Raw genomic sequence first — 12,312 nt, forward strand, 5'->3', positions numbered from 1 at the left:
TTGTACACTTCATTGTTGGCCACTTGGGCATCTGGCTGGCTGCCCATTTCCTCTAGGCAAGTGCATACATTATTCTTTGAGCTTGGGTGGGATTTTTTTTCTCCATTTTTCTCCATTCACTTGAGCCCAAGAAGAGGGTGGGGGCAAAAGGGGGGAAGTAAACCAGTCTATGTTTCCCAATTGCAAATATTTTGACAACCTATGGTGCCCTTGGATTTCTAAGGCAAGTAGTTTCTTATACAGTGGGATAGTTTCTCACCTAACCAAACCTTTTCCCTGGAGTGAGTGTGGTATATTGAGAACAAAGGAGTCAGAGGACCTGGGTTCAAATCTCATTTCTGCTATGTATTCTCTGTGTAACCTTGAGTAAATCACAATTTTTCTCTGCCTAAATTTCCCCACATAAAAATGATTAGGTTGAACTAGATGGACTTTGAATTTTTTTTAGCTCTAAAACTAAAAATGTATATTAAGACCCCAGTTATGCCCAGAAACACACATTAGTAGAATTCTTTTTCCAGGACTCATTCTCTGCTTTCATCTCAGCCAATGTGCACCCTTTAGTCAATGATCTTCTCTTCTTTAAAATTCTTTCATTATCTGTCTTGCTATTTCTATTTCTCCTTGGCTTATAAGAAAGGGGGAAGTGGCATAACTGGTGTGGAGGGGGAGGGAAGAATGCAGCACTAGAAGAAAGAATTCTCCTCTGAAAAGGAGACTTGCATTGACTTGCTGGCTGCTCTTTGAAATGCTTTCCTGCCCAGCACCTTTGCCCCAGGACCAAGACCTGACTAGTTTGGGAGCCTGAGGTGTGGGGACTAGCCAAGAAACTCTGTAATGTCATCTCTGGCAACAGTGTGGGTGGAGAGTAGAATGCCTGGTCTGCTGGAGGCTCAGTGCTCTCTCTTCTGAAGGAGCACACCTGGGAGGAAGGTGAGAGGGCTAAAAGGAGCTCTGACTCCCTCTGGCTCTCCAAGCCCAAGAAATGCTCATTCTAGATCTCAGTGTAATCTGCCCCCAGCTTCAGATTATTCTGGCCTCTTAACAACATACCCCTGCAGGCAAAGATCCAGCTCTGAAATATATCCATGCTCTCAGTCCAACAACAACAACAACAAAAGATTTATTAAGCACAAACTATGTATATAATCCTATAAAAGTTACAGAATTATATTTGGCTTAGCCGTTATCTTCAAGGAGCTTATAATTTAGTTTGAGAAACAGGAAAAACACATATGAAATGGCAATCTGTAACAAGTCTACATATGAAAGAGCTAAATTGTTTAATAGGGAAGATTCTCCCTTATCACTGAGGCCATTTACAGTCCATGCCTCTACTTCCTTTCCTCCCACTCTCTTCTTAAGTCTGAACAGTCTATCTTCTGACCTCATCATTAGACTGAAACTGCTCCCTCCAAAATTATTGATGGTCTCCTGACAAATCTAATGTACTTTTCTCAATTCTCATTCTTCTTGACCTCTCTGCAGCCTTTGACACTATTGATCACCCTCTTTTCCTTGACACTCACTTCTCTCTAGGGCACTGCTCTTTCCTCCAACCTGTCTAATGACCTCTTAATCATCCGAGTCACCCTCAGTAACCATAGGTATCTTCCAAGGCTCTGTCCTGAGCCCTCTTCTCCCGCCATATTATTTTCCTTGATGATTTCTTCAGCTTCCATAAATTCAATTCTCTTTAAGCAAATGATTCATAGATCTGTTTATCCACACTTAATCTCTCTTTTAACCACTAGTCTTACTTCTAGTTTGAATGACTGTTAGCCTATTGGACTGACTATTTGACATCTTTAGATGGCTCATAGATCTCTGAAATTCAACTTATCTAAAACTGAACTCATCTTTTCCCTAAAACTCTCCCCTCTTCCAAATTTCTCAAACACTGTGAAAAGTATGATCTAACCTCTTGAATAGTTCAGGCTGGAAACCTCAGTGCCATCTTCAGGTCCTCACTATCGCCCCCATCTCACCAAATCCAATCCATTGCCAAGTCAGGTTGATTATTTATACATGTTTGAATATATATGGGAATTACTAGCCAAGAAGCTCTGTAATGTCAGTCTTCTTTCTTTTGACACTTCCATTGTCCTGATAAAGGTCTTGATCACCTTGGACTACTTCCATAGCCTTCTGTTTGGTTTTCCTTACTCAAATCTCTTCCCACTATAGTTTATACGTCACCCAGCTATCCAAGTGAATTTCCTAAATGCAGATTTGACCATTTTACCCCTTATCCAAAAAATTCCAGAGGTTCCCTACTAACTCCAGGATCAAATATAAAATCCTCTGTTTGGCCTTTAAATTTCTTTATAGCCTGACTCTTCACTTCCTAGTATACTTTACTCCCTGCCATGTACTCTAAAATCCAGTGACTGACTTCCTTACTATTCCTCACACAAGATACTCTATCTCCTGACTGCTGTCATTCTCTTCCTCCCCTTTTCGCTCTCCTGGCTTCCTCCAAATCTCAGCTAAAATCCCCCCTTTCTGTGAAAAGCCTGACCTGGTTGCCTTTAATGCTAGTAGCATTTTCATTGAGAGATTATCTCTCATTTCTCCTCTATGTGTTTTATTTGTACATGGCTGCTTGCATATTGCTTCCCCCATTTGATTGTAAGTTCCTTTATGGAAAAGCTGTTTTTTTTACTTTCTTTGCATACCCAGAGTTTTGCACAGAGTTGTTGACTAACTTGACTTCACTTAAATAAAAATACTCCAGGAAATAAAGAGAGACCAAGGGGATTTGTATACAGAGGACCTGAGTTCAAATGCTGGCTTTGCAACTCATACCAGTGTGATGTTAGGCAAGTCACTCGACTTCTCTGGCTAAGTTTCATCCTCTCTAATATGAGAGAGTTGTAATGTGCTGTCTCTAAAGTCTCTTCCAACACTAAATCTCAGTTCCAGGACTGGATACAGAAATTTTGCACTAAAAGAACCCTGGAAATAATGAGACATGTGAAAATGAAGGAGGAGAAGATACTTCTCTTCCCTCCTTCTATCAATTCTGTCAGAATGACAGGCTAAAATTTCAGTCAATTGGGAATGGTTTTACTTGGTTATGATATCATTGCCACCTAGCTTGATGATGATGTAGGAACTTTAGAGTACACATATTTCCAGCACCCTAATTCAACAGAAGCATTAAGTCTCAGGCAGTAGTGTAAGGAAACACCAGAATAGTAACAGGACTCTATCAAATCCTCAGACTGCCGCTTAGTGTCTCTTTTGCCATGTCGAAAGTAACTCTGGTTGAGGAGGGAGGAACCCAAGTGGAGCCTAGTCATCTCCAAATAGGATGATACTTTCCAAATGCATTCCTAGGTTGATAGACATGATGAGATCCTGGACTCTGTTTCTCCAGTCAACTCCCATATTGATTGCAGTGCTCATATTAGGCAACATTTCTCTTTATTAATTTGAATCTGGATAACAAACACGCCTGGCAAACTGCCTGCCCGCCTATCTGAGGAGGTAACAGGCTCCTTTTTGACAGAGGGTTTTGAATAGATACTGGAGGTCCACTTTTCTGCAGTACTTTGGTAGGGATTCTCATTCAGGTATGTATTGAACCAGTTCATCCCCATCTTCTGAAATTCAGTGATTCTGTAATCTCTTTCCTAGTGATGGGAGAGAAGAGAATGCAGTGAGAAAAGCACCAGAGCCAGTATGATAGTGATGGCCAATGGTAATTCTAACAAAGAAGATAATGAAGTACCCAAAGACAAACTTCATCTATTTAACAGTTGTTCCTCAGGTTGTTTTAATTTTTCATTTTCTGGTACAACCTATTCTTGGGATCATTGTTTTTGCTTTCTGTTCCAAAATGAAGACTCTGCCCTCATGGGCTAGTCCCAGCATAGCATCATTCCCAGGCCTGGATCTACTGAGCTAGAAGCCACTGCCTCTGTCTAGGTATCATCATAAGAAAACCCCTATCTCAAGTAAATCTCCTCAATGAAGTCTTCTCTAACAACCCACTCCAATTTCTCTTTCTGCACACCAGCACTTATACCAATATGACACAAATTGGAGCTGAATGGTTGGTTCTCAGTTCCAGATAGATGAGTTTTGTCTCCACAACTTTAAGTTTCTTAAGAGCATCTTCAACTGCCCATTCAACAGTTCAAACCAGATATTCCATTTAAAAATGAATTCAGCATATTCTCCCCCCTCAAAAAAACAACTTGCAGACAGTACCATTATTTTCCTGGTCACTGAGATTCAAAAATCAGATGTCACCCTCAACTTCCCACTCTGTCTCTCATATCCATATCCATTCAGTTGTCAAGTCCTGTCACTGTTTACCTTAAAATACCTTCCAAATATGTCCTCTTTTCTCCTCTGACATTGCCACCATCATGATGACAATATTCTACATCTCATGGACTTAGACTACTGCAATACCTGGTTGGTCTTCCTGTCTCAAATACACACACACACATGCACACACACACACACACACACACACACACACACACACCATAACATATCTCTCATTTACTGTTAAATGGATTTTTCTAAAGTACAGATCTTACTATATCACCCTCCTGTGCATAAATTCCAGTGGCTCACTATTTCCTTCAGGATCAAACATAAAATCTTTTGCCTGGCTTTTAAAGTCCTTTATAACATGGACCCTTCCTATTTTTCCAGTCTTCTTACTCTTTACTCTACCCCACCCACCCACTCCATGATCCAATGACACTGAACAATTTTCTGTTTTTCTTACATCACACTCCATTTCCTGACTCCAAGCATTTTCACTCTTTCCCTCATGTGTGGAATTCTCTTTCCTTATCTCTATTTCCTGGCTTGTCTGGCATCCTATACGTCTCAGCTATAGTTCACCTTCTACTAGATGTTCCCAATCCTCTTTAACCTTAGTGCCTTTCCTCTGAAATGACCCCCAATTTAATCTGTACATATTTTACATGAACATAGTTGTTTGCATGTTGTCTCCCTCATCCTTGTGATTGTGATTGTGAGCTCCTTAAAAATAGTAGAAACTGGCATTGTTGCTGATGCTCCTATTGTCTTGGTCTTTCTTTGTTACCCTGGCACTTAACACAGTGCTTGGCACATAGTAGGTCCTAGATAAATGCTAGTATATTAGTTGAGTGTGATTGACAAGAGCCATGTTCGAGGCTTCCTTGAATTCATAATTCTACTAAGTAGAGGCAGGACTAGATAAATAGCCCACACCTAACAAATACTTATTGACCAATGGATATAGTAGAAGAATGCGAGCAATATGACATAATGAAAAGAACCAGAAGAAAGCTCAATTCAAGCTCAACTCTGGTAAAATACTAACTGATAACATTGGGAAGTCATCTTTAACTTCTCTGAACCTCAGTAAATGTTAAATGATAATGATATGTGTATGTATACATACGGTTGTGGGCAGCTAGATGATATGGTGGATACAGTGCTAGACCTGGAATGAGGATGACTCTTCTTCCTAAGTTCAAATCTGGCCTCAGAAATTTACTAACTATGTGACACCCAGTAAATTGCTTCAACCAGTTTGCCTCAGTTTCCTTATCTGTAATATGATCTAGAGGAAGAAATGGCAAACTGCTCTACACTCTTTGCCAAGAAAATTCCAAATGGTGTCATGAAGAATCAGACTGCATAATTGAAAATAACACAAGAAAACAAAGGATTGTCATGAAGACCAAATAAAATTAATAATAATAACTAACATTATATATAGCACTTTGCAATCTATAAAGCATTGTATAATTTCATTTGACCATCACAAAAACCACAAGAGCTAAGGTACTAAATGCTTTAAATGCTATGAAAATTTTAACTTCCATTAGTAGGAAAACCACTCAACTTGAGGTCAAGAATGGGTTAAAGTCCTGGATCTTTGATTTACTAGTGTTATATCCTTGGATAAGTCTGAAACTCCTTTACCATTAGTTTCCTCATCTATAAAATGTAGGTACAGCACCCACCCTTTCATTTGGCAAGGTTGTTGTGAAGATCAAATGAGATAAAGTGAAATGCTCAGTAAACTCTACAAGAGCTGGGATAGGGACTGGATGCTGTGATTAGACTGGATTAGGGAATCCCAAATAAGGAAATAACCTTTGACAATGCAGATTAGAACTCCCTCTGAAATTTATTCTCTTAGAGAGCTGTCCTGAACACTGAAATGTTAGATGATTCATACAGGTTCACACAGCCATCATGTGTCAAAGGCAGAACTTGAATTCAGGCATTTCTGGCTGAGAAACCAACTATCCAATAAGCTCTGTATCTTCTCAAATATTATAAAAATAAACTATTATACTAATGGGGAATCTAGTACAGTGAATAAAGTCATGAGGCTGGAGTCAGGAAGACCAAAACTCAAACCTGGACACAGATACTCACTAGCTATGTGACTGTAGACAAGTCACTTCACCCTGTTTCGTGTCAATTCCCTCATCAGTAAAATGAGCTAGAAACAGAAATGGGAAGCCATTCCAGTATCTCTGCCCCCCAAAAATACAAATAGGGCCACAAAGAATTGGATATGACTAATTGACTAACCAGATGATATCGTATTACCAAACCAGTGTTAGAGCTTTCACTGGGCTATGGCTTTTCTTGCCTAAAGACTAAGAAACAGGATTCATGAAAAGTGGTGGAACATGGCAGAAAGAATAGTCTTGGGCTCAGGAGTGCTGGGTTCAGGTCCCAAATTCTGATATTTATTAGTGATAATTCCAAGCAAAGCATTTAACTCTATACACCTCATTTTCCTAATCTGTAAAAAAAATAATAATACATGAACAATCTGTTAAGGAAAAAGCAGGATTTGAATGTTGACTTGGGTCAGTGGTCCCAGAATAAAAAGGAAGTTTTAGTTTGAAAAAACCTCTTAAAGGCTCCCCACTTTACCCAAACCCCAGTATTTTTTGTCCAACCAATTCTTTTTCTAACTACTTCTTCTGCTCAAGGTCTGAACTTAGTAATAATCCACTCTTTCTGGGGTGAAAAACTAATGAAAGCTATAATTTTCCCCTGAATTATTTATAACTCTCATCACACCATTTAGAGGAGTCTTGCCTCTATGGTGATGGAGAATATCAAATGTAAAGGATCTGTTTGACAGTTCGTGTGTAAGAAACAAACCACATGCAGAGTAAAATAAGGCAGGGTTATGAACCTAAAATAAATTCAATGCATATCGTATTTCTGATTGTATTTCATTTCTAATAACCTTCAGGAACCATTCCCTTTCCCTCCCTCCAGAACTACCACTACAGCAATGGAAACCCATTCTACTCCTCTACTGTAAGATTGCCAGTCATGTCCCCACCCCCACCGCCCTTCACACATTACAGGAACTGCTTCCAACAACTGCTTGTGGCAAGTGTAATTATTAGACCCTCTCCATTCCCTCAAGGCACTGCTCATCAAATTAAACTCTGTGTGTGTTTTTTCTTTTTATCTCCCTCCTCATGCCTCTCTTTTTTGACTAATTATTCTTGCGTCCTGGAAACGCTCTTGCCAATGCTTTTATTAGAAAGTCTAAGCTTTAATTTTTTGACAATCACGAAGGATCCCCTTTGATTGTAACTTGCAATTTAGCACATAGCATTCTCCTGAGATCAGTTGCTGCACGTTGTTGGGGAAGCCATCTAAATATATTTCTTGCAAGGGCCCCAAAATGGACTACCTAGCCATAGGGAGAGAGACAACAACATAGACCCCTCTCCAGAGCGACACACCTCTAAATAAAGAGTGAGCTGTACGAGGGGGCTATATTTATGTCCTTGGTAACAGATTAATCACCTTCTTTTATACAGGACAGAATGATCTAAATGTATCTTCCTGTTCTTTAAAAAGGAAGCCTTGGGTGGAGACCTAATCACATGTCATTGTCTGTTATGCATTCATAAAAAAGATGAACAATTATGGCACTTGAAGGAACCCTATCATCAACGGAGAGGAAAAGACTATTTTTCTGAAGCATGTGAATTCAGCCTTTATGACTAAATGACTACTTAAATCTTAAAACTCTAATCATTACCATTTGCTTCCTAAAAATACCCATCTCCCTTAATCCATATTTAGAACAGAAAACACGCGGCTCTTGGAATGTTTCTGCTGCCCTGAAATGAAGAGGGTATTTTCTCTGAGAGTCTCGATTTAGCTTTGGAGGGGCTTCAAAATAGCATCTCCCCTCCTTAACCCCTTTATTGCTGGGCTCATAGGAGGGGAAATCGGATGTTTCCAAAGGGGGAGGGGGATGATAAAATTTTTCAAGTGACTGTACACACAAATTGAAATGGTGGCACTGTGCCACTTCAGAGAAGTAAAAGGCAGATGCAGGATCCCATGGTCAGAATAAACCTGATCGACATGTGTTATGGGTAGAAGTGGTTTGCTGCATTATCCCATGGAGCTCTTTGAGTTTCTCCACCTGCAAAATGGGCCATTGGATGTGGGAGACCTGCCTGCTCAGAGACACCATACAAAGACAAGTTCAGGAAGGACATTTATGATCCTTTGTGAAATAAGACCCTACATGGGCAAATTATTCAGACTCTTTGAATGTGTTTCCCTAAAATAATAATAACTCACACTCATATAGTACGTGACATACATTTCCTCATTTAATCCTCGTAACTTCCCCAACAAGGACAGAGTACAGCTACTATCATCCACATTTTAGAGATGACCAAAAAAATGAAGTTCAGAAATGATGACTTGCCCTAGATCATAAAGATGTGTAGAGGAGCTAGAACTTGAACACAGATCTTTAGACCATATCTCTAGAGCCAGGAAGGACCTCAGACATTAACTAGTCCAGTGTCTTCATTTTTACATATGAGGAAACTGAGGTCTTGGACAGCTAAATGACTTACCCAAGGTCCCATAAGCAGAAAGCATTACAAGGGGTTCTGAGTCCAACTCCTCTGCCTCTAGAGACAGTATTCTTTCCACTGTGCCATTCCTGTCCACGTTTTTTTCCATTACAGCACAGATTTACATATGATTTGAAAAAGAAAAAAGTTTTCTTTTCCTGTAGGCAAAAGGAATTCTGCTGTGTTCATTTACAATGACAAAACACTTGGAGCCTCCCTTATCAACTACCAAGAGGTCACCTACCTTTTCTTCTCCTCCTCACTTGTTGGTGCTTTAGGATAGTAATGGTCTTAGCAAAGCCCTGGTTCATCTCTTGACATGCATTAAAAGTGCTGACTCAGGAGAGAATAATTCAGTCGGAAATATCAGAAGAGGCTAAACTGCGGAACACTGGGTAGGGAACTCCAAAGGAAAGAGGAAAGGGAGATGAAAAGCGTCTTTCTTACACTGATATGGGACCAATCAACAGGGCTCCCTATGTGAGGAAAGAGAGAGGAAGGGAGGAGAGGTCAGTGTCCACTGCTGTTAGGTAATGAGCCAATGTGCATCCTCTTGCAAATAGAAGGAGTTCCTGAGGAAAGAGGAAAGAGATAGACTTTGAGCCTGGATCTGTGTTGCAAGCCTAATGCAGATCTCTGAAAATTGCCATCCTACTTCATCAAGAGTCATCTTGTCTCTGAAAGGAAAGAGAAAGCAGGTCCCAGGCACCTGGCTTAATAATCTGTAATGAGCTAGCCTCAAGATCTAAAAAGGTTATTGATTTGAGGTTTCCATGAATAGATTTCAGGGGGTCCATGAACATAAATGGGAAAAATATTTATCTTTATTGTCACTGACCCTTAAGTGAAATTTAGTATTTCCTCCAAATATTTAAAAAACATTACAGGGATGGGGCGGGTGGCGGGGGGGAGAGAGACAGCTAAATAGTTCAGTAGATTCAGAGCCAGGTTTAGAGATGGGAGGTCCTGGGTTCAAATCCGGCCTCAGACATTTCCTAGCTGTGTGACCCTAGGCAAGTCACTTAACCCCCATTGCCTAGCCCTTATTACTCTTATGTCTTGGAACCAATATACAATATTGATTCTAAGATGGAAGGTAAGGGTTTTTTATTTATTTTTATTCAAAAATATTTTATTTTTCCAATTGCATGTAATAACAATTTTCAATATACATTTCCCAAAATTATAAGATCCAAATTGCCTCTTGTCCTTCCTTCCCTCCCACTTCTTGGAAATGATAAGCAATTTGATCTGGCTTATGCATATACTATCATGCAAAATATACTTCCATATTGGTCATTGCTGTAAGAGAATACTCATATTGAACCAAACCTCATAAATAAAACGATGTAAGGGTTTTTTAAAAAGTAAAAGTAAAAACATTCCCAGAAAGTGTCCATAGGTTTCACCTAACTGCCAAAGGATGCCATGACACTAAAAAAGATTAAGAACCCTTGTCCTAGAGTCATGAATAATCAGAGACCCTACATCATCTGGACTATGCTCCCAAGGTAGGATGGGTAGATTCCAAAGATGCTCTATCACAAGTCAGAGCTGCCAGCAGTCATGGTAATTCATGATCCCATCTCCAACTTCCTTTAGCAGTTTCCCCATGGAGTATTGAGCAAATGCTTGACTGTTTTCAATAGTAGCTGACCTTAGGTCTATATAAATAAGGATGAACAGAGACTGATACATTGTGGCACAATCAAATGTAATGAACTTCTCTACTCATAGCAATGCAATGATTCAGGACAATTCTGAGGGACTTATGAAAAAGAACACTATCCACATCCAGAGAAAGAACTGTGGGAGTAGAAACACAGAAGAAAAACAACTGTTTGATCATATGGTTCGATGGGGATATGATTGGAGATATAGACTCTAAATTATCATTATCATCATCATCATCGTCACTCTATTGGAAATATTAATAATTAAATAATATGAAAATAGGTCTTGATCAATGAAAAAACCCAGTGGAAGTGCTCATTGGTTATAGGAGTGAGGAAGGAGTAGGGGAGGGAAAGAACATGATTCATGCAACCATGGAAAAATATTTTAAATTAATTAAATAAATTTAAAAATAAATAAGGATGATGGATTCAATGATCTCTAAGGTCTATTCCAATTCACAGTCTATGACTACAATTTGTCATTCAACCTTTAAATCAGAGCCTTTCAATTCAGTGATTGAAATGAAGATTCTTTTAATTTGAAGAGTTTAAAAATGTGGAAGAAACTTGACCAGTTTCTCTTAATCCATTTAAATTTCTTCATCAAGTCGCAAAAGCCTCTCCAGAGAAGTGATTATGTTGCAATTCTAATACTGAACCACAGAGGGGGAAAAGAAAACCAAAGGACAAGATATGCATCCAAAAATTACTCACTGAAATATTTAAAATTTTTTACAGCTAGTCAGTATCTCAGAAGGACTAGACATGGAAGTAGAATGCATAAATTCTCCAAATCCGTGTCAGGATTGAGATAGTGACATGGCACTTCCAAAGATGGCTTCCCAGATTTTCCTGTTTATTTAGAAAAACCCTCATATCTAACCTAATTAAGGATAATACCTCATTTTCAGCACTTCTAAGATGGTGATTAACAGGAGAAAAGGTCCCTTTTTCAGATCACTGTGGGATCTTTGAATCCTTCCACCTGGATGTCAAAGTCATTTCAAAATTACTGTCTCCTTCCCAACAAACCAGTTTCCCCTTTCACCTTTCCTATTTCATCAATCAATCTCCTGGTTACCAAAGATTAAAAGTTAGCCTCATCCTTGGTTCTCCTCCTCTACATAGAGTTAGTTAGCAAACCCTGTCAATTTTTCTTTATAAATATCTCTCACATTGGTCTTTTCTTCTCCATTCTCATTGCTACCAGTTAAATTCAGGTTCTCATTACTTCATGCCTCGATTATTATAACTCTCATTCCTGTTGTTTAGGTTTTTTCCATTATAATTTTCTTTAAAGATTGATTTATTTATATCATCTTTGTGCTCAAAAATGTTCCATATCAGTTTTCTATGATATCAATTTCAAACTTGTCTACCTGGCCTTTAAGTTGCGATTCCCAAATTTGTCTGCACACTTATCTATTGAACCTAATTTCTACCTTTCTTATATTGTCCTCTACCTATAATCAATATTGCCTCTAGTGAGGAACTTCTCCAAAATACTATGCTCATTTTCTAGGAGACTTGGTGGAAGAGATAAGTTCAAATTGGACTCATAAATTTAAGAGCTATAAGTTACTTCATCTCCATCTATCCAGTTTCCTCAACTGCAAGATGGGAATTATAATAGCAACCATCTCAAGGATCAAACGAGATATTTGTAAAGTGCTTAGCCCAAGGCCTGGCACCTGGTGGGTGCTTCATAAATTCTTATTCCTTCATTCCTTTCCACATTTCCCTGTACT

The 12,312-nt window shown here is 39.0% G+C and overlaps 1 long non-coding RNA gene across 1 annotated transcript in view; it reads right to left on the bottom strand.

Moving 5' to 3' along the window:
• Positions 1 to 808: 808 nt before the first annotated feature.
• Positions 809 to 12,312, bottom strand: part of LOC107648881 (uncharacterized) — a 136,695-nt gene continuing 125,191 nt past the window's right edge. Inside the window, exons 5-6 of the long non-coding RNA XR_463206.2 lie at positions 9,133 to 9,364; positions 809 to 3,638 (exon numbers count right to left, since the gene is read on the bottom strand). This is a non-coding gene — a long non-coding RNA (uncharacterized LOC107648881). The remainder of the gene's footprint in view (positions 3,639 to 9,132; positions 9,365 to 12,312) is intronic.

The sequence above is a fragment of the Monodelphis domestica genome, chromosome 2 (assembly GCF_027887165.1).
Source record: "Monodelphis domestica isolate mMonDom1 chromosome 2, mMonDom1.pri, whole genome shotgun sequence".
NCBI classification, from domain to species: domain Eukaryota; kingdom Metazoa; phylum Chordata; class Mammalia; order Didelphimorphia; family Didelphidae; genus Monodelphis; species Monodelphis domestica.